Here is a 25150-nt window from a genome sequence, read left to right as displayed (position 1 = left end):
AATACCACCTCTTGATCATATAATCAGTGGTGATATAGGTATTATGACCTTGCCCCAAGGGGCTGAAGTGATAAAAGGAACCTCATACAGTGCATTACCAGCCTTGACATAGATAACATTGATCCAGTGATGTGCCCTTGGTCCCAAGGGACTAAATATGATGGGTGAAACCTCAGACGATGCTTAGGGGGGCATCTGTGTCTAAACGTCATGTAATGAAATAGTATGTTCACACAGCCAGTTATAATGTGGGTGACATTTGTCTAGTAATGTGCCCTTAATCCCAAGGAACTAAATGTAGTAGATGAAAACCTCGGCCGATGCATGTATAAATATCCGTCTCTGCAGATCTAGCCTTATCCAAATCTGTGACTATGGTCATTGTAATTATATAGGCTTGCAGAGCACATAATATAGTGGAAAACAGTTATCTGATAATATATCCTTAATACCAAGTAACTATGCACGAAAGAAGAAAGCCTCCAATGGAGCATGCATTAGCATATATCTTTAAGGTTGTTGTCTCATCTAAAAGAGTGACCATAACCATTTCCTTATAGAAAATAGTGAAGCTCATTATTTGTGTTAAGACCATCAGATACTGTTCTTAAATGGCAAATCCACCTAGCTTCAGCATGTCTTAAAGCCAATTCCCTGTTTCCACCCCTTTAATTGGTGGGTATTTGTTTGATTACATGGAACCAGATACTTGTGTTTGCGGGATGCACCTGGTATATATTTGTGGCTACTGGGTATTTTTCATCTTTATGTTTATTAGCCCTGACATGTTCTTGTATTCGGAGCTTTAAACTTCAAATACTGCTGCCCACAAAGATTTTATGACATGCACATCTTACCATGTAAATACTGAAAGTGGTATTGCAGTTTAAGAAAGAGTTTATTGTGTATTCCATATGAGTATTATATTTAAACTTGGACACAGTAGCTTTCTTAGTGTATTACCTCTATGATATACCCCTCTAGGCTTACTTCATACAATTCCATCTGGTATGGAACTGGAATTGAGTAAAAGCCAGTTCTTCCTTAGAATGTTATAATCATAGCCACTGTGGGCACTGTACTGTGTGACAAAAATGACTTCATTTTCTCATACCTGTTTAGTAGTTTGTATATGTTTTGGAACAAGAAGCTTTTTCCTTTCCAGTTTTTTAGCTCTATTTTCAGCTTTCCTTAAACATGCATTGTCAAACCCTCTCTCTTTAACATTCTGTTCTATTTTCTTCACATTGTTGAAGAAATTCTGATCTTGACTACAATTGCACCTTGCCCTGACCATTTCCCAGTATGGTATGGCTTCTACAGTTGACTTAGGGTGGGCGCTGGTGGCATGTAGTACACTACTACCAGGTGTTTCTTTTCTAAATATATCACTTTGTATGATGTTATGATCTACATACAGCCTCAAGTCGAGAAAGTCAATCTCTATTTGGAAAACAGAAGGGGCCCCCTGCAATAAGGATATGCCCTAGCAAGGAAATCAATATTTTGGAAAAACAATGCGCACCAGGCTAAGTGCTATGATTATAAACAACAAGTTAAGAAACTCCAGTAACACAAAAGGTATATGGATCTATATTTTTTATTGATATTCTTTTTGTTTTTTTTATAGAAAATATATTAATTTTATATATATGACAATTGATATTTAATCAGAATTGATTTTGTTGTGAGACACACATACACGTGATAATAATTAACCATTCAAATTGGAATAATCTGATGATAGAAGCAAGAATTGTGAATTACATGTAATAATCAAACCAAATACAAATAACATTGGATATATTCACAAAATATCAAGACAATTTCAGATGACACTGAACATATTCACGGAATATCGACGCGTTTCGGCAAAGCCTTCTTCAAGATATTCGTAACAGTGATTACTGAAAATGAAGAAAAATACAAAGTATATATATTTGTGAACATAATTGTGATCTAGAGTTTCAATACTTTTGATGCAGATAAGAAAGGTATTTAAAAAGACGCTCAAACGAGCAAAAAACATTTTATATTTACAAAGAAACAAAACACTGTATTTGTCCGAGAGAACTTGACCTGAGCTCAATCGTGAAAACCCCAGTATTAAATAAATAATATAAGAAGGAGGAAAACAACCTGTTCATGGATTTTATAATACAAAAAGACAAACCCATGATTAATGTCCATAAACTAGGAGCTAAAAACAAGAGGTTCCTATTATAAAGGACATGATGCAACCAGTACCTTCAGTGTTATAGTTGATTATCCAATCTGTGAATGAATCCTAGATCAGGGCAGTTGATCATGGATCAAAGGGTGCTTGGATATCCTTTATAAAAGAAGAAGAATATGAGGATGTGACATGTTTTTGACCAATTAACTAGTTAGAGGTGTGTTAATATACTAAGATATTGCAAGAGTTCTTACCATAACTGTTATGTGCTGCCTAGTAACTGCATGATGTAGTTTGATAAAATTGGCTTAAAGTTTTAATTCAAAAACTCGAACTCAATGGCCATAGAAGTCTGAAAAGATAACGTATATACATATTATATCTTGATATATGCTTAGACCTGTGCATATCAGTTATTAGGTTATTAGGTTATCACATTATGTTTAAAGCCAATGAACTAATAGAGTATTAGGCAAGTGATGACATAAAAAGCTTCGCAGTCGGGTTTGCTTAGTGAAGTCTCAAAGACTCGAGTAGCCACTAATTTAGATAAATGGAGTTCATGTAATTATAAGTTACCGAACAAAATCCCAGGACTTCTATGATGGCCTGCGCTCTGATATTAATCGATGTAAGGCATGAACGCCACAGTTATGTTAATATGGAAAGAAGTTGTGATCTCGCCACAAACTATTGTAATAATATCAAAATTCTACTCTATGATGCAATGCTGCACTGTATTACAATCATTTGTATGTTCTTAATTAAAAGCTGGATAGGTGAATGGTAATAACCAATGGTACATACCTAAAAAGACAAATGAAGCTGGATACAAATTAGGATCTATGTTGCAATCGAAAAAATGTGTCCGCCATGATATCATGTAATTGTTGTAAGGCACATAGTGTGTCTCCTGTAAAAACGACTGACTTGTACTGCAAATATGAACAAAAAAATATGCCTGAATAGGCTGAATATAGTCAGGTGTCAAAGAAATAGATATATAGACACCTAGCCTCTAGCTAATGACCAAGTAACCACAATCAACAAAGGGGAATCTAACAAAAACAAAAGGAAATCTATGTTCCTTAGTCACAATGAATAAGTATGTGGATAGTATGTGATACATACCGGAGACCCTAGTGGATATTAAATACTGTCTCGCGCTACAGTCAAATAGATGTCAACCACGATATTTGATGTATGTAGTTTGTGATTAAATTGCAAGTGCAGTATCTCCTGAAAAAGAGACATGAAATAAATGGCATGTCCTACCCATAGTATCCAAAGGACATACTTCCATAGATTAGACTCATTCAGAAATGAAAAACTTAAATGTATGGCGACCTTAACCTGACGATAGCCGTGTGTGCAAGGTACAGTGACTGAGATATAAGGGGGATAATGTAGCGATATATATACAAAAATCACAACAAGTAGATATAAAGGAGACAAGTAATACATACCACGAGCGAAAATGGGTGTTCAATACAGCCTCGAATTAGCGCTGTAGGTAAATGGGCACCCGCCATGTTTTACAATTTATATGGTCTATCCTTCACGGCGTGCCCTGTGTTATGACGTAATTGACATGCGCGTGAAATCGCTCCCAAAGTTAGATGGAAAATGTGGCGGCCATCTTAGTATGTGCACTTATGTTTTACTTGCTGCCTGAAGTTAAATGTACTACCCAACACTGAAATGAAATAATACAAGAGACCAGATTAAAAGAACAAATCAAACCTATAATTTGAATAAGATGTAATGACATTTATCTATGAACTACTATGTAAATAAGTCTGCGTATATATGTATAATCTAGCGATGTATATACTATAATCGCAAGCAAATAGATGTAAACAAGACAAGTAATACATACCAAGAGTGAGAATTGGTGTTCAGTACAGCCTCGAGTTAGCGCTGTGGGTGAATGAGCACCCGCCATGTTATACAGTTTATATCGTCTCCCCCTTACCGCGTGCCCTGTGTTATAACGTAATTAAAGGGCGCGCAAAATCATTCCTATGATTAGATGGAAAATGTGGCGGCCATTTTAGGATGCACAATAATGTTTTACATGCTACCTAAATTCTAATATACTACCCGATACTAGTGTGAAATAACGCAAAAAACCTATAATTTAGGTAAAATGTAATAACAGTTATATGTAAACTGCTCTGTAAATAAGTCTACGTGTGTCGCAATAATCCATCCCCGATATGTGGCAATGCACAAAATTTTCGATACGATAGTCATATGAACGCAACAGTGGTCAAATTAGGATATCTCTACCAGAAAATTAAAATAAAATAAAATATGGACTATAGTGTCCAGATCATGGCAGAGTGCGCCATTATGGTTAAGCTAATAATGATAAGAAGTATCAACAAGTCAAGACCGTGCAAGAAATGGATGAACCTGAAAGTCCATGGTAGAATGACTATAATAATACTATGTAAATTGAATCATAATCTCCGGGATGTGGATCATTATTCTGCTTTGATGCAGTACATGAAAAAGCCAAGGATGGTGTAAACTTGTTCTAGAAACAAATATGTCAAGGTATTACTGGATATGTGGTGATCAAAGTATGCATACAATGCCCTCCCTACGCAACCTAAGAATAGGTTCCGAGGATTAGATGGAATTACAAATGTACCAAGTACATAATGGATAACTCTAAACTGAAAACAGAAGAGGGATGATAAGTGTTGACCAGTTTATCTTATCTTATCGCCTGATCCCATGGGATCTCCAGATTTAAACCCTTGACTGCTGTTCCCAATATAAAAATCCAATAGACTTCTCTGAATTTTCTAATCTGGTCAGTATTCGTTCCTACTTTCTGTATAATCCTTTCAATGACATACCATTGCATGTCTTCTGGCAAGTGATTATATTCCAGATAATGATTGACCATCAGAGCCGTAATTTTTTTAGTTCTTATAGCTGACCTGTGTTCAGTTAATCTTACATTCAATGATCTACCTGTTTCACCAACCTAGCAGAGTTTGCAAGGGCATATTATCAAACAAATGACATTGAATGTCCTGCAATTATTGAGGCTATTAGGTGTTATGGTCTGATTATTAAAATGTAATGTGGTGCCCTCTATTGCTGTTGCACAGGACTTACAGTTGGTGCATTTATATGTGCCGGCCACTGGTTTGGTGTCAGTTAAACTCATCTGATGTGAAGTGATGTTTTCTTCATACAGGAGTTTACTACATAATCTTTAACATTCCAGTTGTGTCTATAGGCAAACATAGGCTTAGATATTGCTTCATTAGTTAATGTATCTACATTAAGTATTTGCCAGCTCGAGTAGACAGCTTGTTTAATTCTTTCATTTAACATGGAATGTCGAGTGACAAGCACCAATGAGGGTTCTTTTTTGTCCTATGTACGCGATAACAATTGTTGGCGATCAAAAAAACGAGCTCGTTTGTACGAGTCTCTTATGATTTTTTAAGGGTAGCCTCTGATTTGGAACTTCCTCTTTATTGCCTCGGCCTTGACATCAAAATCTACAATGCTAGTACAATTGCGTCTTAAGCGTAGGAAAGTCAATCTCTTCTCTAGAATGTTTAATAGTGAATCTCACATTAAACTGATTCTCATTAAGATATCTCTTATATGCCAGCAGATCATCAATGTTTCCATTCAATAATAACAAAACATCATCTATGTATCGTCCATAGAAAATGATGTTATTACTCTAATCATGTGCATCAGATCCCCAGGCATGCTCCGACTCATACAAACCCATTAAAAGGGTTGCATAAGATGGAGCAAACCTGGAACCCATTGCAATTCCTTGCTTTTGTAGAAACCAAGCGCCATCATGTAGAAACACATTTTGTGTCAGAATGATTTTGGACATTTCCAATAACATCAAAGTATGTTCTAAGTGGCTGGCATTATGCTTATAAAGCAAATATTTAAGTGCCTCTAACCCACAGTCCATCTTAATACAGGTGTAGAGACCCTCTACATGCATAGTCACAAAAGTAAGATCATCATTAACCCACTGAAAGTCCTCAAGTTTGCACAATACATCTTTACTACCTTTCAGATCGGAGGGGAGATTTTTTACAAATGGTTGCAAGAAACCATCAACATATTCAGCAATGTATTCCGTTGGTGCACCATTACCAGAAATGATTGGTCTTCCCAGTGGGAATTGTCCCACCTTATGAATCTTTGGTAAGATATAAATGCAGGGGTATCTGGAGGGATACAATTGCAAATATTTGTACTCTAAATCTGTCAACAAACATGACTCATGCCAGGCCATGAGTCTGGCATGTATGGGTCTCTCAATCCTGGGGACAGAGTTTTCGCTCAAATTCCCATAACATGTAGCATCAGATAGTTGTCTATTGATCTCGCCCAGATAATCACATAGATCCATCAGAACAATGTTCCCTCCCTTGTTTGCTTCACGTATTGCAAGCTTTGGATCTTTTGTTAGTGAGTTTAAAAGTTCCTTGTCTTTTCTGCTCATATTAAAATGGTGTCTAAATTGATTACTGGTATTATGTTTATCCTCCAATTTATACAAATCTTGAGTAACTCTATTGAAGATTTCATCTATGACTGTGTTGTGGGTGCTAGGCGGTATATATTTGGATTTATGATGTAAACCACTATCAATGGTTACATCCTCCTGTATATCTAGTTAATTGGCCCATTGTAAAAGGTCACTACAGCCTTCTTCACCATCTAATGATGTAATAAGATGTATGTCATCAAGTGCTGATATTGAGAATATTAAGGCACTAACTGTATTTGATGCAATGCACTGCACAATAGGGTGTTCATTAAAATGCTTTATTAATATTAATTTCCTCACATATTCATACACATCAAGATGGGTATCAAGAAAATTACACTTTTCAGTTTGACAAAAATGTAGGCCTTTACTGAGGACTGATATTTCATGTTCAGTCAATATCTTGGAGGACAAATTAATAATACTTAATTCATTCGATATCTGAGAGTCCTCTGTTTCTTTGGCACAACAGCACAAATCCATTTCTACTTCTTGGCTTGTATGGCCCTGCTTTGCAACATTGTTTGCACTCCTATGTTTGTGTTTTTGTCTCCCTTCCTGATCCTTTCTTTTGATTTGTTTTTCTGTTTCCCAGTCTGGGTACCTCTGTACTTCTCTTAAAAAAACAGATGATGATTTATTAATTTCATCTTGACTGGTACCTTCCCCTGGGGCAATGCCCATTGAAGACAAAGATGTACTACTGGATGAGACACTCATATCTTTTTCTGCACTTGTTGGGCCAGTTGCTGGCCTAGTTATGATGCCATCCTATTTTCTTGCGAAAGTGAACATTCTCCTACTTTCATAATCTCCATCATCCAGCTTAATCTTTTTCTGTTTTGTATCCTTTAAATATAGTTGATAGTTTTGTATCCTTTAAATATAGTTGATATTTAGTCAGTTCTTTTTTTAGGATCTCATAGTTCTTCTGTGTTGTATCACTTAAATTGGTCTCAATCATTTCTTTTTATAATTTTGCTATCTCCTCCCTTAGTTTCTTGACCTTTCTCTCAGCATTAGTGACTAAAATATAAGGGCAGGCAGAGAACTCCGTTCCGCCAGCGGAGTGAGGGGAGATTTGCCTACTCTGCACTCCGCTGAGAGAACGGAGTATAGGGCAAAACTCCGACTCAGCAGCAGAGCGAAGTTAGCCAGCCCCCCCGCTATATTGGCTCCCTGCCTCCACCCCCTAATAAAAATACTTTAAAAGTAATTTTAAAAGAAATAAAGTCACTTACCTGTACTGCGGTGGCCCTCCTCCTCCTCGCCATACATCTTGCGAGAACTGCGTATGCGTGCACGTCCATGTGCGTATCTCGCAAAAGTTCTTGTGAGAAATGCGCACACACATGCGCAGTTCTCTTAAGATGTACGGAAAGGAGGAGGAGGGCAGCCGCAGTACAGGTAAGTGACTTTATTTCTTTTTAAATTGCTTTTTAAGTATTTTTTATTAGGGGGGTCGGAGGTGGGTGGCGGAGCAGAATTCTGCTGAGTTTTTTCCCAACTCCGTTTACCTCCGCGTAGTAGCACAGCGCCAGCTCCTTCCGAGGTTAATAAAATACCCATCATCTTGTAGGAGGCATCACAAAGGCCTTCTTCCCACTCCTCTAAGAGACCTAACTCAAAATCTTCAAAATTAGGAAAGATTATTATTCGTAGGACTTTTGGTATTCTTTTATTTTCTATATATTTCCTAAATGTGGCTCCATCCCACCATTTGGCTAGTTCTTGCTTTTTAAGTTTTTCTAACCTAGTAAATTTGTCCTTTAGACCCTCAATTTTAGGTGGTGGAGGTTGGGATAGTCCTGGGCCAGAGCCTCCTTCTACTTTCTCACCTAACATTGCTTACCGATTATCATCAAAATCCATGTTAATTTTTTATCAGACCCATAGTAGGTGGTGCTGGTATGCCCAAGACACACTGAACAATGTTATGCAAGAAGGGGCTGAAGCAATAAACTGCTGCACCTACCACTTTAGTGGGAAGATTTATCAAATCACTAAAAGTGGTGCACAGAACCATAAAATCAGCCCTTTTCACCTTCCAATAGAGAAAAAACTCCTTAAACATTAATCAATCAAAATAGTTCAGTACGATAATTTTACAATTTGTATCACTTTTTATTTATGATGGTCTAGCACAGTTGTCATGCAAATCAAATGAACAGTGCATATGATTTTCAATCTTTATAAAAATATTCTTCTAGACAATGCATTATTCATACTCTTCCTCTTTTATTATTCTCCTTAAAACAGTAGTCAATGCTTTCGTCATCATGGACTTCTCCAGAGCTCCAAAATACATATAAATACCAAACATATTTACAATCCAGACAACCAGGGTTATGCAGGGTGCTATTCCTTATATAGATCCCATGAAACTTCCTTACCCGCGATGCCCTAAGAACCTCAGACTTTGCCTGAAATCACTCTTTTTCCTCAAAATTGTGGGATGGAAACTTCCAGAATCTGCAGGGATCCACAAATTTCCCACCACCCAATGTTCCAAAACACTTGACAAAAATACTACCTCACTTGTGTTGCTCAGCCAAGCACCCACAACATAAAAGGCCCCAAAATGCAATGTGGAGACATCAACTTTTCCTATTAAGAAAATTACCTGTTCTGACGATGAGTAGCTGCGGTATTTAGGCCTGGGCTCGGCCCCCATGCCGAGAAACCTATCAAACTCAGACATTGTTAAAAACTAGATACCCAGTGATGTGCCTTGCATGAATCCCACAATGTTTTCTTACTCTCAATATTCTGTAAACCTCCCATTTTTCTTAAAACAACACATTCTGCTCACAATTCATGCTCAGATTTTTCACATTTTGCCATCATGGTGGTTTCTTTTAATTTACTGAAATAAAGCTTAATATACGCCTTTCGTCGGTTTTGATGGCAGTACATCAAAATTTGTTTTTGAAAAATGAAAATGTAATGACTCTCACAACCTGGGAGCTTTCTCCCAGGGTCATTATCTTTTTACTCCTGTTCCTCACCATTAGGTGTAATGTCCTTTCCTAACTGCCCCTACTTTGTCACACTGTTGGAGGAATTATTTTGTTGCTGGAGCCAATGGGGGCAGCGTTAATGAAATACTAAAGGTCTGCCCATCCCTAAATGAGGCAGATGGACCGAGGATTTGATGAACAGTGTACTCTGTCGCATTTAGATGGAGTATCCTGCCTATCAAACTTTAAACCCAGCTCTTAATCAGATTGAGGAAAGTGATGGACTCTTGGGTGCAGATTTACTATTCCCACTGCAAATTTAGCCACATTGAGGAGAGAGCTGGATTTGGGTAAAGGCAGATTATTAGCATTAGACTTTTGGGTGGCCAGATGTACTGTTCCCTTTCAAAAGTTAGGCACATTGAGAAAAATGTTGGACTATTAAGGGGTGATATTTTCTTTTCCCCCTCCAAACATAGCCTCATTGGGGAAAATATAATGTTCTAACGGTTCATCTTTGCTACTCCCACTCCAAACGTAGCCTCAGTGGGGAAAGTGTTGGACTTTGGGTGGGGGTCACATTGGGGAAAATGTTGGCCTCCGAGCGTTTCATATTTACTATTCCAATTCCTAATGTAGCAACATTGCTGAAACTGTAGGACTCTAATGGAGTAAGCTCTACTATTTCTACTACAAACTTAATAAAATTCTACAAAATGCTTGACTTTGGTGTAGCAGGATTTACTATGCCCATTCAACCCTTCTCCACAGTAGGGAAAGTCTTGGACTTAGGGGGGGGGGTCAGATTTACTGTTCCCACCCCAAACCTAGACACACTGGGGAAAGTGCTGGACTGTAAAGGAATAAAATGTTGTTTTCCAACTCCAGACTTACCCATACTGGAAGAATGTTTTTGACCAAATTTACTATTCCCACTCCAAATGTAGCCACGTTGAGGGACGTTAGGCTCTAAAGGAGTCATATTTATTCTTTTCACTCCAAACTAAGCGACATAGAAGACAGTTTTGTATTGTAAAGGGATAATATTTTGTATTTGCACTCCAAATGTAGGCACCCTGAGGAAAGTGTTAGGAGCAGATTTTGTACACTTTCCGGCATTGTTGCACAGCAACCAGCATTGCTGTGCTGCATGAAAAGGAGAGAGCAGAACAGCACCATGTCTAATAAGCACTTGTGCATTTTAACATGCTTTGCAACAACTCACACACCTCTTCACAATAGTGCAAGGGTGTGTACATTATGTTAAGCATAGATTATATATTTGAAGGCTGGATTTGCAGTAAAAAATATTAAACTTTGACAAAGTTTAACACCTTTCTCCAATTTGTGTGTTTGCTGTACAGTACAGCACATATCAAAAGTTGGCGAAGTTTTGGGGAAAAAAAACTTTCTCCAACATTACACCTTCCTCAAGGAGGTACACCTTTTTAAGGCAAATCCCTTTGTATCTAGGTTAGTAGACAGGGATGTGTGTCAAAATCAATGAGAGGTTGCATGGGAATGCCAATGTACCACACATGGTATACCCGCTTTACACAAAGTAACACATGGTAGCATATTACTCTACTTTGAGCTACTTTAAAATGCAAAAATTTGCAGGAAATTAAACACCAATAGAACACTTTGCACTGGTTTGAATCACTTTTGTGATGGAAATCTCTACAACAAGTTACTAAACCTGCCCTTTGGACTCCAAAGGGGTTAGACTTATCATTCTCACCACAAACGTAGCCACATTCAAGGAATGTATTAATCTTTGGGATGGGGGGGTGATATTTACTTTTCACACTCCAAATGTGACCACTTTGGGTAATTGTTGGATTTTGAAACCATCATAAAAACATTTAAGATCACAGCCATAACAAAAAAAGTTTAAAAAAAACAATCTATATCTGGGCAGATTGGGTGCTTGTACACCAGGCAATATGTGACCTACATCCTTTTGTGATTGGCTCCTTGTTGAGTTACTGGGCTAACGACTACAACATTTAAAAGGATACACTCTACTGAAAAAGGAAACATAATCTGGAAATACATGTATATAGATACAGAGCAGCACCAATTAAAATCAATATTGGTGAGTTTTGCCACAATCTGATGGGTCTCCCCCTCCATTGTGGGAAAAAACCAAAGAAAACAGCACTGCCATTTTTAAATTTAAATATTTGGGGAAGAGTTTGTGAGTGGGGCCCCTTCCCCGAGCCCAGTTTGGGCATCAGGGACCCCATCCCCTGGTGCTGAGTGACTTAAGTAAGGGGAGGGGCTGTGTGGCCACACTCACGAGCTGACAGTGGCCCCTGGGATCCCATCCCTGGGTCCCAATATATTAATTAAGGGGTGGGGCATACAGACCCCCTCCCTGAGCCTTGTTTGTTAGGCCCTGGAACCCGATCCCCCAGGGCTGAAATCATAAGCAAAGGGGAAGGGGCTGCACAGCCCCCTGAACTTAAAATGACTCCAGGAACCCACATCCCGGGGGCTCGAATCAATGAAAAAGGGGAGAGTGCCCTCCTCACGGCCCCTCCCTTAGCCATTGTAGGTCCTGGTAACCCCATCCTATGGGACTGAACGTAAGCCTATAGGGAGTAAGACCACGCGGCCCCCCTCGGTTAGCCTTAACAGGTCCTGGAGACCGCACCCCCCTGGGTTGGCTCATTTACTGTGTCTCAGGTAGCCCACCACAGGACACATTAGTTTCCCTACCCACACTACCATGGTCAGGGAAACATATGTGTGCTCCCACTTGGCAGGAGCATTTTAAATCTCCTGCCAAATGGGAGCAAACATGTCTTCCCTGCTGCAGTAGTGTGGGCAAGGAAGGAAAGCCTGCTCTTATCCAGCGGGAAATTTAACCATACTCCTAGCGGCTGGGAGCAGACTTCTGTTTCCTAGCCTACACTGATGTGGAGAGGGAACAGATTTTGCTCCTGCCCAAGGGACTAAACATAAATAGCTGCTACCTCTTGTCCAGAACAATGCCGGCTCCCACACTATGTGGGAGCTGGCTAGGACCACGGGCCCTGAGGCTCCCCCAGCAGTCCCCAATGTGTTGCTTGGTGGGTGCCCTGGGGGGGCACTGTATCACCCACCTATATTAAAGAAATGTACCGGGATCAAAGAAGGCTCAGAAGATGTCATAAAAGTTGTTATAGAACATGTCACAAGTGGTATAAAATGTGAGGTCATAAGCAGTGCATGGTGGAGGAGCAAGTTATAGTTAGCTTTATAACTCTAACTGGTGAATTTCTGCATTTGTTTTAGTTCAAAACGATATGTTGCCACTGACATACTAACCTAACTATAATGTCACTTTTGTTTTTTCAGGACGTTTCTAAGGATTTATAAATGTAAAGTCAAATATTATTACAATTCCAAACTATAACATCACTTTAAACTTTGTGTTTTTTCAGTGAATATACATACATATATTCCAATTCATTACTTTGGGTAATAGGAATAATGAGCCCAGCGCTCCTAATTCAGATCACCGATTCCCCAACCGGTACTTTTTCCATATGGAAATTGAATATATGCGATCCAAGAAAAAGAACTTCCATTCAAAATAGATCAGTCCAATCTTGTTCAGCGAATACAACTTTATTCCAATGCGAATATCCAATCATCAGACCCAAAAGTTAATTATGATATCTTTCATCCAAATGATATTTAATGATTAACACAGCCAAATATTGTTTCGCAAAACCGTTGCTTCTTAAGCTTAGGGGCTGTTAATTAAAAATTTTAAAAAAACTGTGAAATCAATTACCATTAAGTACAGTAAAGCAACAAAACGTCAAAGACAAGCCCTCATTTGAGATGATCTAGATGAGACATCTCAATAGTAACAACACAATCTAAATGGCACTGCCAACCTGCATACATGCTATCATTATGTGAAGCAAACATAGTCTGCAGAGTCTCATTCAAACCCATCAGTGAACGGTGCATATAATAGGAAAAACCTATGCTATGAATATCCTGAGTACCTAACATTCACTAATGCAAATATTTGTATGGTTCACATTAGCATAGAAAATGTATATAAATATAATAAGTGATTTACAAATTTGATAGATCATTGAGATTTAGGAAAATAATATTTTCAAAAAATATTTTTAAAATGCACCATGTTAAACAATGTTAATCATGAAATATAGACTCAAAGTTTGCATTAAATAATGGTTCCTATTTTTGTCCCAATAACCCCACAATACCACGTGATCTTTGTAATATCCAAAGCGGAAGTTAATGAGTAATGGAAAAAGTACATTTGCATATATGAATATTTATACCCATTACCCTAAAAAAAACTCTTGTTCTAGGCAGTTTTCAATGCGAAAATCTGTCAATTATAAAATATTTTGTTGAAACATTAGAGATACTGATTAGGAACCTGAATATGTAAGAGAAATTATATTAACTTCCCATTTACCAAAAGAATTGTGAAAAGATTCTCACGTCCCCAGCACCCAGTCGATATTTGTCCGATACTGTTCTCAAAAATATTGTTTTCATCAATGAATTCAAAAGATCATCTTCATCAATGAATTCAAAAATATTGTTTTGCAAGCAACCTGAATTTTCAAATTGATATAGCCACTTCCAATCAATATCTAGTTTGTAATTCCAACTCCATGAAATCAAATGTCTGTGATAATAATATACCAAAAATTATTCTGTGTCTGAAAGACAATTTCTAAATAAATTCTTCTTACTTAGATCAATCACAAATAACCCAAGGGTTTTCCATAACGATATCAGAAAATTCAAATGGTTAAAAACACTTAAGAAACATTCTAGATTACAAACACCCTATACAGTAATTGTCCAAAGAACCAAGTTAACTATATGTCCACCGTAAAGTGCATGCAATTTAAATTCCCCAAATCTAATTCCAATCAAGGTGAATAGAGCAATTGCAGCCTTTATGTCAAAACATTAACACCCCTTCTGTGAAATTGATCCACTTACCTTATAAATTGAGTTATCCAGCACCTGGATACACTCACGGGTGACAATAAGCGCTTTATAAATCTACTGATTGATTGACAAAAGATCTTCTATAGCACAAAATTCGATCCATTGATCCCATGTCAAGGGAAACTAAAGAAGATAAACATTGAACATCCTGACTACAAACATTGAATTTAGCTATGATTGCACCAAATAAACCAAGGCATATCCTAATTCTCACATTACTATTCACATCCAAGAGACAAGGTCCCAATCTGACCTCATCATAGTAAACGGCTCGCCTCTCATACCCCAATTTTTAATAGCCCGCCAAACATTCTCTACAGAATCTGACCCCGGAGGCAAATATGAAACTGTTTTCAGTTGATTCTCATCATTAGGTAGTCATATTTGCAACTTTCAGCACAGAATTAACTATTATGGTAAACCTCCCACATATTAAAATGAACACATAATACGTTTCAAAGCGTAAACAAGTTGCTTTTTATTCAAGTTAACAAAACCTCATAAAAATAAATTACGTTGTGTTTGAGCCCTTTCCTTCAAAACCATAATGTTATCGATGAAAATACCCTAGTGCTAAATATCTGCAATTGCTAAAACATGCTAAGAACAACGAAAATTATCCATCTTCATTCAAATCTCTGAATTGAAACTGGAAAAGAAAAGAAAAGAACTCTTGTAACATCATTCATCCCAATCTTGCAACATTTGAAACACAAAGGTATACTTTCATAAGTTTTGGAAAAAGTTTTGAGAATGGGAATGTAATAATCAAACCTAATTAGACATCTAAATAAAACTCGAACCCCATTCTTCGGGGCTTGATAGCATCATTCCAAAGTCACAATTGTCTAAAAGCAGCTGATAAGACTCTGTTAGTGATATAAAGCACTATTATATGAGCCACTTGAGCAATGTGAGCCACCAGAGACAAAAAGGTGTTAAAGAGAAAGGAGTTGTGGATCAAGAAGCGTAATATAGACTGACGTAACTGATTTATCGAGGCAGAGATCTATGCTATCATCTTTCAAGAAGAGGCGCAGTGACTAAAAGAAAGTTGCATGGCCAACATTGAGGGCAGGCACAGTTGGAGGTTCCTTGGAGTCTATTCACATTTCAACTCTCTGCAATTGGTGTGAAGTATAGTTGATGGGTGTGAGAGTTGACTTTTTTCTCAATTTTGGAGGGCGTCTGTGTTGCAGATCACCTTTCCGTTTGAAAGACAGGGCACGATAGTTTGAGAGATGCCAAAACATTTTTATAATGCACATGTTGTGTATTGAGTTGGGAGGTGAGATTAGATTGCTGGGTGATAGGTGATTGACTGCGTAATTAAAAGTTTTAAGGAGAAGGGTTACCGATAAAAAGAGGGTATGAAGAAAATAAGGAGTATGAAGGACTGTAGTCAGGCAAGGGTGGTCAAAGATGCTGGTGATTCTGGAAACTGAGAGAAATATAAAGAACAAAGAATATAAATCAGAATAATGAAATTGGGTGATATGCTGAGGTACTTTCAGCAAAGCTCAATATTAAGAGTACAGATACACTGATTTAGAGTGTGGTGGATAGGTTATTGTGGCAAAAATGTGACTGATGTCCTGCTCCCTTACTACAAGTGCATTATATCCTACAGCTCTTGATAAATGGGATCTCCATCAAGTTTGAGATAGTGTACCTGTTTGTCAATCTGAGAGCATTGACATATAATGAGTGTTGTGTCACAGTACAGGGGCTCCTGAGAGTCACTGGTACAGTAACAACAATCATTTTTTTAAAAAAATTATGGAAATGTTTTATTGAATTCTTCTGACACAGAAACAAAATACTCACAGCTACACTCTGCATACAGCAAGGCAGTAGCAACTATGTCCCAACATGTGTGTAGCGTGCTGGAACAGCTGGAACTTTAGGGAAAGCACGAATCCAAATCCGGAAATGGTTTTCTGATCGTGATTTAATTTAACAAGTAAAATAATACAAAGAGCTCACGGCAAAGGGAAACAACCGCCGTAAACCCAGGCAACTGTACGAATGATAAAACAAACCTCGAGTCCTAGAATACAGAGATAATAGAACGAATGACATACTACAATTCAAATCTAAAGAATACCACATTTAAAGATACAGATACGGCATACTACATACCCCCCCCCATTATAGCAAAACAAATAAATAAATGGATAAATAAACCAACAAAATAAAACAGCAACACAGTTAATATAAAATATAATCTTTCAACTTTACAGGTGGCCCACAAACACGATGGTTACGTGCATTTACATCAGGTACAGAAGAGACAACATCTGGAACAGGTGAATAATTCACACATGAATTTGCAGTAGAAGAAACATTTCCAAAATCTGGACCAAAAGTGAAATCTGAGCTATCGTCAACACTCCTGTTAGCATACACTCTGTTAAAAATGTTAACTTGAGGTTCAGAGATTTTGACCACACTGTTCTTGCTCCACCACCCTCCATTCTCTAGAAACAGTGATGGTTTACTAACTTTGATGATTCTAACTGGCAAAGAAAATCTGGACTGGCCTTTGCAAACTCTAAACGGTTTTTTGATTAGAACCCAATCGCCAGGTGTAAAATCAACTAGAGACCTGGAGTTTTTATCATTACACTCTTTTTGCACTAGTTGTTTCCTAGCCACAGTTTCTCTAGTTATGTGATGGTCTGCTGGCATGTTCCCCCTCTTTCCCAAATCAGAACCAGAAGCCAAATTGTTAAACCAATTGGGCATTAATTTTGACTTAGCTTCTCTGCCTCTGAGAGCTTTAAACGGGGTAACGTTAGTAGTGGAATGGGGTGTGTTGAGGTATGCCCAAACCTTGTTTTGTATGAAAACCCCTACATCAACATTAGAAGCTAAAGCAGTTTGCACACCTTCTTTTATGAAGCGGTTCGCCCTCTCTACTAAGCCATTCGAAGCTGGGCAATACAAAGCAACTTTGAGATGTTGTATATCATTGCTATTTAAGAATTCGGTAACCTGATTTGATATGAAATGTTGACCATTGTCAGTGACAACATAATTGGGATTGCCTTCAATCTTAAAAATATTCTTTAAAAACAATACGACAGAAGCTGAATTTTGGGCATCTACAAAAGAATAATAAATCCATTTGGAGTGGTAATCGATTGCAACGATACAGTATCTCTTCTCCGCAGGAAGTAAAGAAAAAGGGCCTGAAAAATCAATGGCAATTTTATCCCAGGGGAGATCTGGGAATGGAACTGGGTATAAAGGCTTACTGTGCATTTTCCAGTGTTTGTCGAAACAACACAAGCTGGACAGTTCTCTATGAATGATCTTACTTGCTTGTCTAAACTAGGCCACCAATAAATGCTCCTGAGTTTCTTACACGTCGCTGAGATGCCTAAATGGCCCTCATGAGCAAAATTTATGAGTTTATCCCGTAAATCCGTTGGAGGAATGAAAAGGCCATTTCTAAGACAAACTCCATTATCAAATGAAAGTTCTTCACTAACTTGTGCATAAGACCTAAGCTCATTGTCTAAGTTTTTTGGATTAGGCCATCTAGTTTTAATGAAAATTCCAACTTTCTCCAATGATGTATCCTTAGACATAGCAGATGTCCATTCATCCTGTGAGATTTTGTTGGAGCATGTGGCAACGGCATCAACTAAACCAACCACACAATCTTTTGAAAAATTGTTCTCACCTTCGCTTGAATCAGGAAGAGGAATGCGAGATAAACTGTCTGCCCGTACATTTTTCCCTCCTTGAATGTATTTCACATTGAGATTATACTCTTGAAGCTTGGAAAGTAGTCTAACTAATCTGGTCGATGACTTACCTAAACCATTCCCAGATAATAAAGAAACCAATGGTTTGTGGTCTGTAAAGATTTCACACAGTATGCCCCAAATATATGTTTTGAATTTTTCAGTTGCCCATACTATGGCTAATGCTTCCCGTTCAATAGTGCTATAGTTAGCCTCGGTAGGTGTTAAAGCTCGGGATGCAAAGGCAATAGTACTCTCCTTACCATCCACCCACTGGCCGAAAACTGCCCCAAGACCTTTTTGACTAGCATCTACACACATGAAAGGTTTGGCATTTGGGACAAAAGGGTGTAATGCTGGTGCATTAAGAACCAACAGTTTAACTTGATTAAAACATTCCTGAAGTATGTCATCCCATGTGAACTTGGAGCCTTTCTGGAGTAAGGACCTCAGTGGCTGAACAATTTGTGCGTAACCAGGGACGAACCTAGCGTAATATTCACAAAGGCCAAGGAAAGAACGCAACGCGTCTTTGTCTGTTGGAGGAGGAGCATTCCGTATAGCTTCAGCATTACAAAATTTTGGTTTGATGCCTTCGTTGGAAATAAGGTGACCCAAATATTCAACCTCGTGAACTAGTAACTTGCATTTACTAGCTTTGACAGTCATACCTGTGTCTTGCAGTATGGTGAAGACTTTATTAAGAATAAATGTGTGTTCCTCCTCAGTCTCTGTGTGGACCAAAATGTCGTCTTGAAATGCCTGGACCTGTCGAAAATCACCAAATAGGTTGTCCATGAGCTTTTGGAACACACTTGCAGCTGATGCTAGACCAAACGGTAATCTCAAATATTTAAATGCACCGAATGGTGTCACAAAAGCAGTAAGTGGTTGTGAAGTGGATGATAAATGGATCTGATGGTAAGCTGAATGCAGATCTATCGTAGAAAAGAATTTAGATTTACCAATGTTTGCGAGCATTTCATGAATGTGTGGTAACGGGTGGCAGTCTACAAGGATGTTCTGGTTAAGGGATCTAAGGTCAACACACAACCTGAGGTCGCCAGACTTTTTCTTCCGTAAAACTACCGGAGAAACCCATTCAGAAGCATCTATTGGGGCAATGATACCCTCCGTTTGTAAGTTGGATAGGAGAGTTTTCAAATCCTCTCTGATGCTAATAGGGATTGGTCTTACTTTGTGTACAACTGGGATAGCATGCTTTTTCAGGACAATAGTATGTTCAAACCCCTTGACAGTACCCACACAATTTTTAAATACATTTGGAAATAGTTGTGCAAACCTGTCAATAATGGAAGTCTGGTTAGTAATAGACAAAATATCGGATGGTACATCTCCTAAAACAATAGGGGGATCTTGACCCGGACGTAAAATGATACCTAATAAGGCGAGATCCTTCCAACCAACGATGTCTCTGCCTTTGATAGCTACATAAATTTTGGTTTTGATTGATCTGCCCAAACAAAACAGTGTATCCCAGAAGTAACCTATTAAATCAATATCTTGTTCTCCGAATGCTTTTGGATTAATGTCAGGAGGAAGCAAAGGAAACTTGTTAGGCCATAATCTATAAAATGTAACATCAGCTAAAATGGTGACTGGTGCACCTGAATCTGCCATAGCTAAAACAACTTTGTTATCAATACAGATATCTGTGAATGGCCCTTTAATGGGTTTGTCAGAACACTCAGGAATATCAATAGTAACCACTATATTGGAAAACTGGGAAGTGCAATCTTGAATTTCAGGAGAGTCGACAGTAACATTTGAAATTCTAATTCTGTTAGGGTTACTGTTGGTATTATACGATGTGTAATTTGACCTTTTGTTGCAAACACTTTGAAGGCCTCCAAATTTTTGACATTTACCACATTTTTTCCCTAAAGCTGGGCAGGAAGGGTTATTACCAATGTGGTTTCTTGATCCACAACGGAAACAAATTAATTGTGTTCTAGGGTTTTGGTTTCTCATGAACCTTCTATCGGGATATTGTCTTGGATTAATGGCACAAACAGTGTTCTCCTCAGAGATAAAATTCGTGGTTTGAGGTAAAGCTTGTTGGGAACCACCTTGTGTAAGTAACTGCATAGGTTGAACACCAGATAGGACTTTGGACGTAACAATTGACCTCTCAATGCTTTTCGCGATATCAATTGTTTCGGTCAAAGTGGGATTACAAGAGGTGAGTAATCGTTCCTGTATTTTCGTGGAAAAACAATGGAACACGAATTGATCTCTTATATATGTATCAACATTTGCACCAAAGTCACATTTCTCAGACAGTACTCTCAAGTTCGCAATGTAATCCTCTACTGAGTCATCTGAAGCCTGTTTACACATTGCAAAGTTGAATCTTTCAAGAAGAACGCTTGTTGAATCAGGGTATTGTTTCCCCATACGTAGTTTAGCTTCCACAAAAACATTCCAAATAGTGTCTTCGGACGTAGGTGCTGGATAATGTGGAAGGTTCTCAAAGACTCTACGTCCGGCAGCGCCTAAATGGTTGAGCAGTAGTGCTAACTTCCTGGTAGGGGCATAAGCATCCGCACCTATAGCAGTAAGGTAATTCTCAAAATCTTTTAACCACTCAGTCCACTTCAGTTCGGGTTTACCTGGTTTTAAAAGAAAAGGAGTAGGCTGAATGACTCCTTGAGTAGTTGCCATTATAAATGAAGCTGTGAGATAAAGTAATACACCTCAAATAAAATACACAACCAGGAACAAAGAAAAGAATAATTTGGATAAACGGCGTGTGGATTTTGAAAAATGACACTCAATAATTAAGTTGCGCCGAGATTTGTGCATCAAAGGATGTAAAATCACCAAAAACGAGTGTTAGTATGGGACTGATCGTAGAAATTGCTTCAAAACTTAATCAAAATGGCCGCCGCCGACGTATGACGTCATCACGCTCCCATGAGGCTTTGCAGTCTTCCTGACGAGGCAAACGTGGAATGCCAGAAGGACGAAACGCCAGGTGGAACGTCTCCGAAATGAAGATTCTGAGGAGACTGAGCGCTCTTTCTGAGCTCGAGACGAGCGGCGCGAGCACCCAATGACACGCAAGGTAATGCCCAGAAAATTTCAAATTTAAACTGCTGTGATTAACAAAGTCCCGAAAGCGCTTCCTTAAAATCTGATAGCGCAAGCGCCTAACCCACCTCAATGGTTCTGCACTGTTCCGGTGGGCGGCAGTATGAAGATAGGGATGGCCAGTGAGCTCTAGTTCCGTTGGTCAGTATGCCAACTGACAATCTTCAATAAACCTCACTCCTGGTACCAAGAAATGTAGCGTGCTGGAACAGCTGGAACTTTAGGGAAAGCACGAATCCAAATCCGGAAATGGTTTTCTGATCGTGATTTAATTTAACAAGTAAAATAATACAAAGAGCTCACGGCAAAGGGAAACAACCGCCGTAAACCCAGGCAACTGTACGAATGATAAAACAAACCTCGAGTCCTAGAATACAGAGATAATAGAACGAATGACATACTACAATTCCAATCTAAAGAATACCACATTTAAAGATACAGATACGGCATACTACAATGTGTACAGCATTAAGTGATTGTACTGGTCCAGTGGGAGCCCTCCCCGCTGTGTCTCCTATGACATCATGTCCGATGGGTCCAACAGATTCAAGGTGCATCCCACCTAGAATTCCAGGGTTGGCAGATCTGTTCCCATTTTTTCAGGCATCCTCTAATTGCATAAATGTGCTTTTCAATCAGAGAACACCAGTACACATCCTTTTTTCATTGTATTAAAATTAAATCAGCTGGGATCAGTGCGCCCCATCGCTGGACCACATTTCTCCTGGAAAGAATGAGACCCGCTCCGCAAAGGATTTTTCCATAGCCACACATGGCTACCACTCCCCAGATATCAAGAATCTCTGCTTTACTGTGAAGGGCTCTAATAGCCTGTTATATTGGTAGGACAATGTTCTATCACTAGCCAAAATTGCTTCGATACTGGGCAGTCCGACATCATGTGTAGGAGAGTTCTCTCTGACAGCAGATCCATAAAACGCAATAGTTCAACCACAGCCACTCCTGGACAAAGGCAATCTAGTTATTTATTCCCTGTATTAAACCTTTAACTGCACCAATCTGAAGCCTGCCCGTATTACCGCGTCCTTTGCTGGGACAGTCAATTCCTCACACTTCCGTCTTTGAAAGGACCCAGGAGCATATCACAGTCCCACAATGGGATTAATTACATCAATCATAAAGATGTATGTTGACTTTAATTACTTAATGGCAGGAGCAGCCTGTGCAGATAAGAGCGGTGGGGCCAGTTGGGGGAATTTCGACAGACAACAAGTGAACATTAATCATTTATTGAATTTTCCCTCATGGTCGTCTGTCAAAATCCCCCCTCACCCGGCCCAACCATCCCATTGCTCTTACCTGCATGGGCCACTCCTGCTTAATGGCACTGTTAAAAAGCATGAATGGTTCAAGGTACCCTACCAATGAATGGGTACAATCATATAGAGCAAAGGATGCAGCAGTACCAATTGTTCAAAGATCGTCAAATTGTATGGAGGCCACGCATTGAATTGTACAATCAAATTTCAAATACCTGGGTGCCGGCCCACCAATCATTCATGATACTAACAAATAACCTACTTCATTTCCATGCATTGTTTAATCTATGTTAGTGTTCATAATTTCATATTTCTATAAGGCTTTAAATTCGTAGGTCATAGCTAGCTGACAATATGTTGCAAGCATGCCTGGAACTACTGTTTGAAAACAACGTATTCGAATAAATCCCTTCTGCAAGTCACACAAACCCTGGCAATAACATATGTCATTTAAAAACGACTTCATCAATGAGCTTTTCTTTCCTCCTAGCCGTATAGCAACATTGTCACAGAAACTCTTCCATTGTCTGATCCATTGTGCTGAGAATAAACGTGTTAGAGTCTTGATTACCTCACAAATAAATCTGGCTAACTGGTATATTAATTAAAATGCATAGTTTTGAGGCTATTCTGGACTATTTATATGTGATTTAATTCATATCAGCAGCTAATTTGTGTTTAATGCAAACTAATGGGTTTTATGTAAATGGAGCATGTGGCAGTCTATTTGAAAAACAAATTATCTCTAGTTTCATTTCAGTTATTTTAATTAAATTTAAGTCGTATGTATGTGTGAGGGAAAGAGAGTATGTGTACGTGAGTTGGCTGTGTGACTGGATGTCTGGATTTTATACAAAATGTAAATGATTAAATCAAATTTGAGACTTCGGAATTCGAAGTTATTTTATTTTAGCACGAATGTATTTGCATGGTTTATGGGTTTTTAATGATATAAGATATATATAACTATAAACACATTACACTGATACATTTTTGTGAATTATGTATTTGGTATACAGGTTCTTTGTGAATTAGGGTTTCACAAAACTATCAGAATATAGAACGTCAGTGCACGCAATGGGAAAACAGAAAACGAGTTAACTAATATCCTAGGAGACCTCCATATTGAATAACATATAAACACATTCCAATTAAGCATAAAATATGTTTATCAGGGTGAAAGAAGACGATAATGTTTATGTTTTATTTACTTTGTGTTCTATTGATAGATAATGATTGGCTCATACCAATCTCCAGATGTTCATTAAGATAATTATGCCAAATTTAGAGAAATATTTTGCTTCATTGATTTGTTTCTTATTACATACTAAATAATATCAATTTGATTTGATGTTTAGAATGAATATGCCCATGGCTAATTCAATGACTAAGATGGAGTAATTAAGATGAAGCTTAGGTCACAATGCAATGGCAAATTTGAACAAGCATTTGAAAAGCCATTATGTTTCAGCTCTAAAAGATTGATCTACTAGCTTTGCCAATGCTTTTGTCATTGACATTAACATGGCAAAATACCTGCGAGTATGTCACAATGCATTATCATTTTATTAAAGGGTTTTCTGCTAAAGTAAAACAATTCCAAGGTGGTTGCTGATCAGTGCAGATTTTACATTACTCTTGAGTTAAGGGTGGCCATTTTGACATTTTTAATTCACCATACCAACATGGCTGGTGTCCATGTTAGAATGGTAAATGTTAGAAAAGGGGGTCTCTAGTTGGCAGAGATAGGTACCTTTGTGCAAGTAGGGGCCCTTCTTCCTAGTCAGGGTAAGGGGGTACACTTCTAAAATAACCTGTGCTCACCCCCTTGGTAGCTTGGCACGAGCAGACAGGCTTATCTCAGAGGCAGGGTATAAAGCATTTGTGAACACATACAGTAATACAGTGAAAACACTACAGATGGACACCCAAGCAGTTTAGAAAAATAAGTAATCTTTATTTAAACCAAACAAGACCAAAATGACAAAAATCCACAATACAGTTATCAAGATAGCCTTAAAAATAGGTTATTCGGGGGCGTGGCTTAGCAAGCAAGCATGGCGGACGGCTTCTAAGTGAGCTCCGTCCAGCCCTTTATATATCCTACGATTATCCTGCTCCCCTGGCCGAGTTTCCCCTTTGGCTGACTCAGCGGAGGCTTGGGAGTCACAGTGCTGCTGTTTCCCGTGATCTGGGGTCAGGAGCGGTGCCCGGTGGCTGAGACGGGTCCGGATCGGGGCTGAGGCCTAAAGGCGACGTGGGAGTCGCGGCCTCGAGTACGGACCGGCGGGCGAGTCCCGCGATTGGCG

The sequence above is a fragment of the Triturus cristatus genome, chromosome 2_1 (assembly GCF_964204655.1).
Source record: "Triturus cristatus chromosome 2_1, aTriCri1.1, whole genome shotgun sequence".
Lineage (NCBI taxonomy): Eukaryota > Metazoa > Chordata > Amphibia > Caudata > Salamandridae > Triturus > Triturus cristatus.
Note: the sequence above shows the minus strand (reverse complement) of the source record.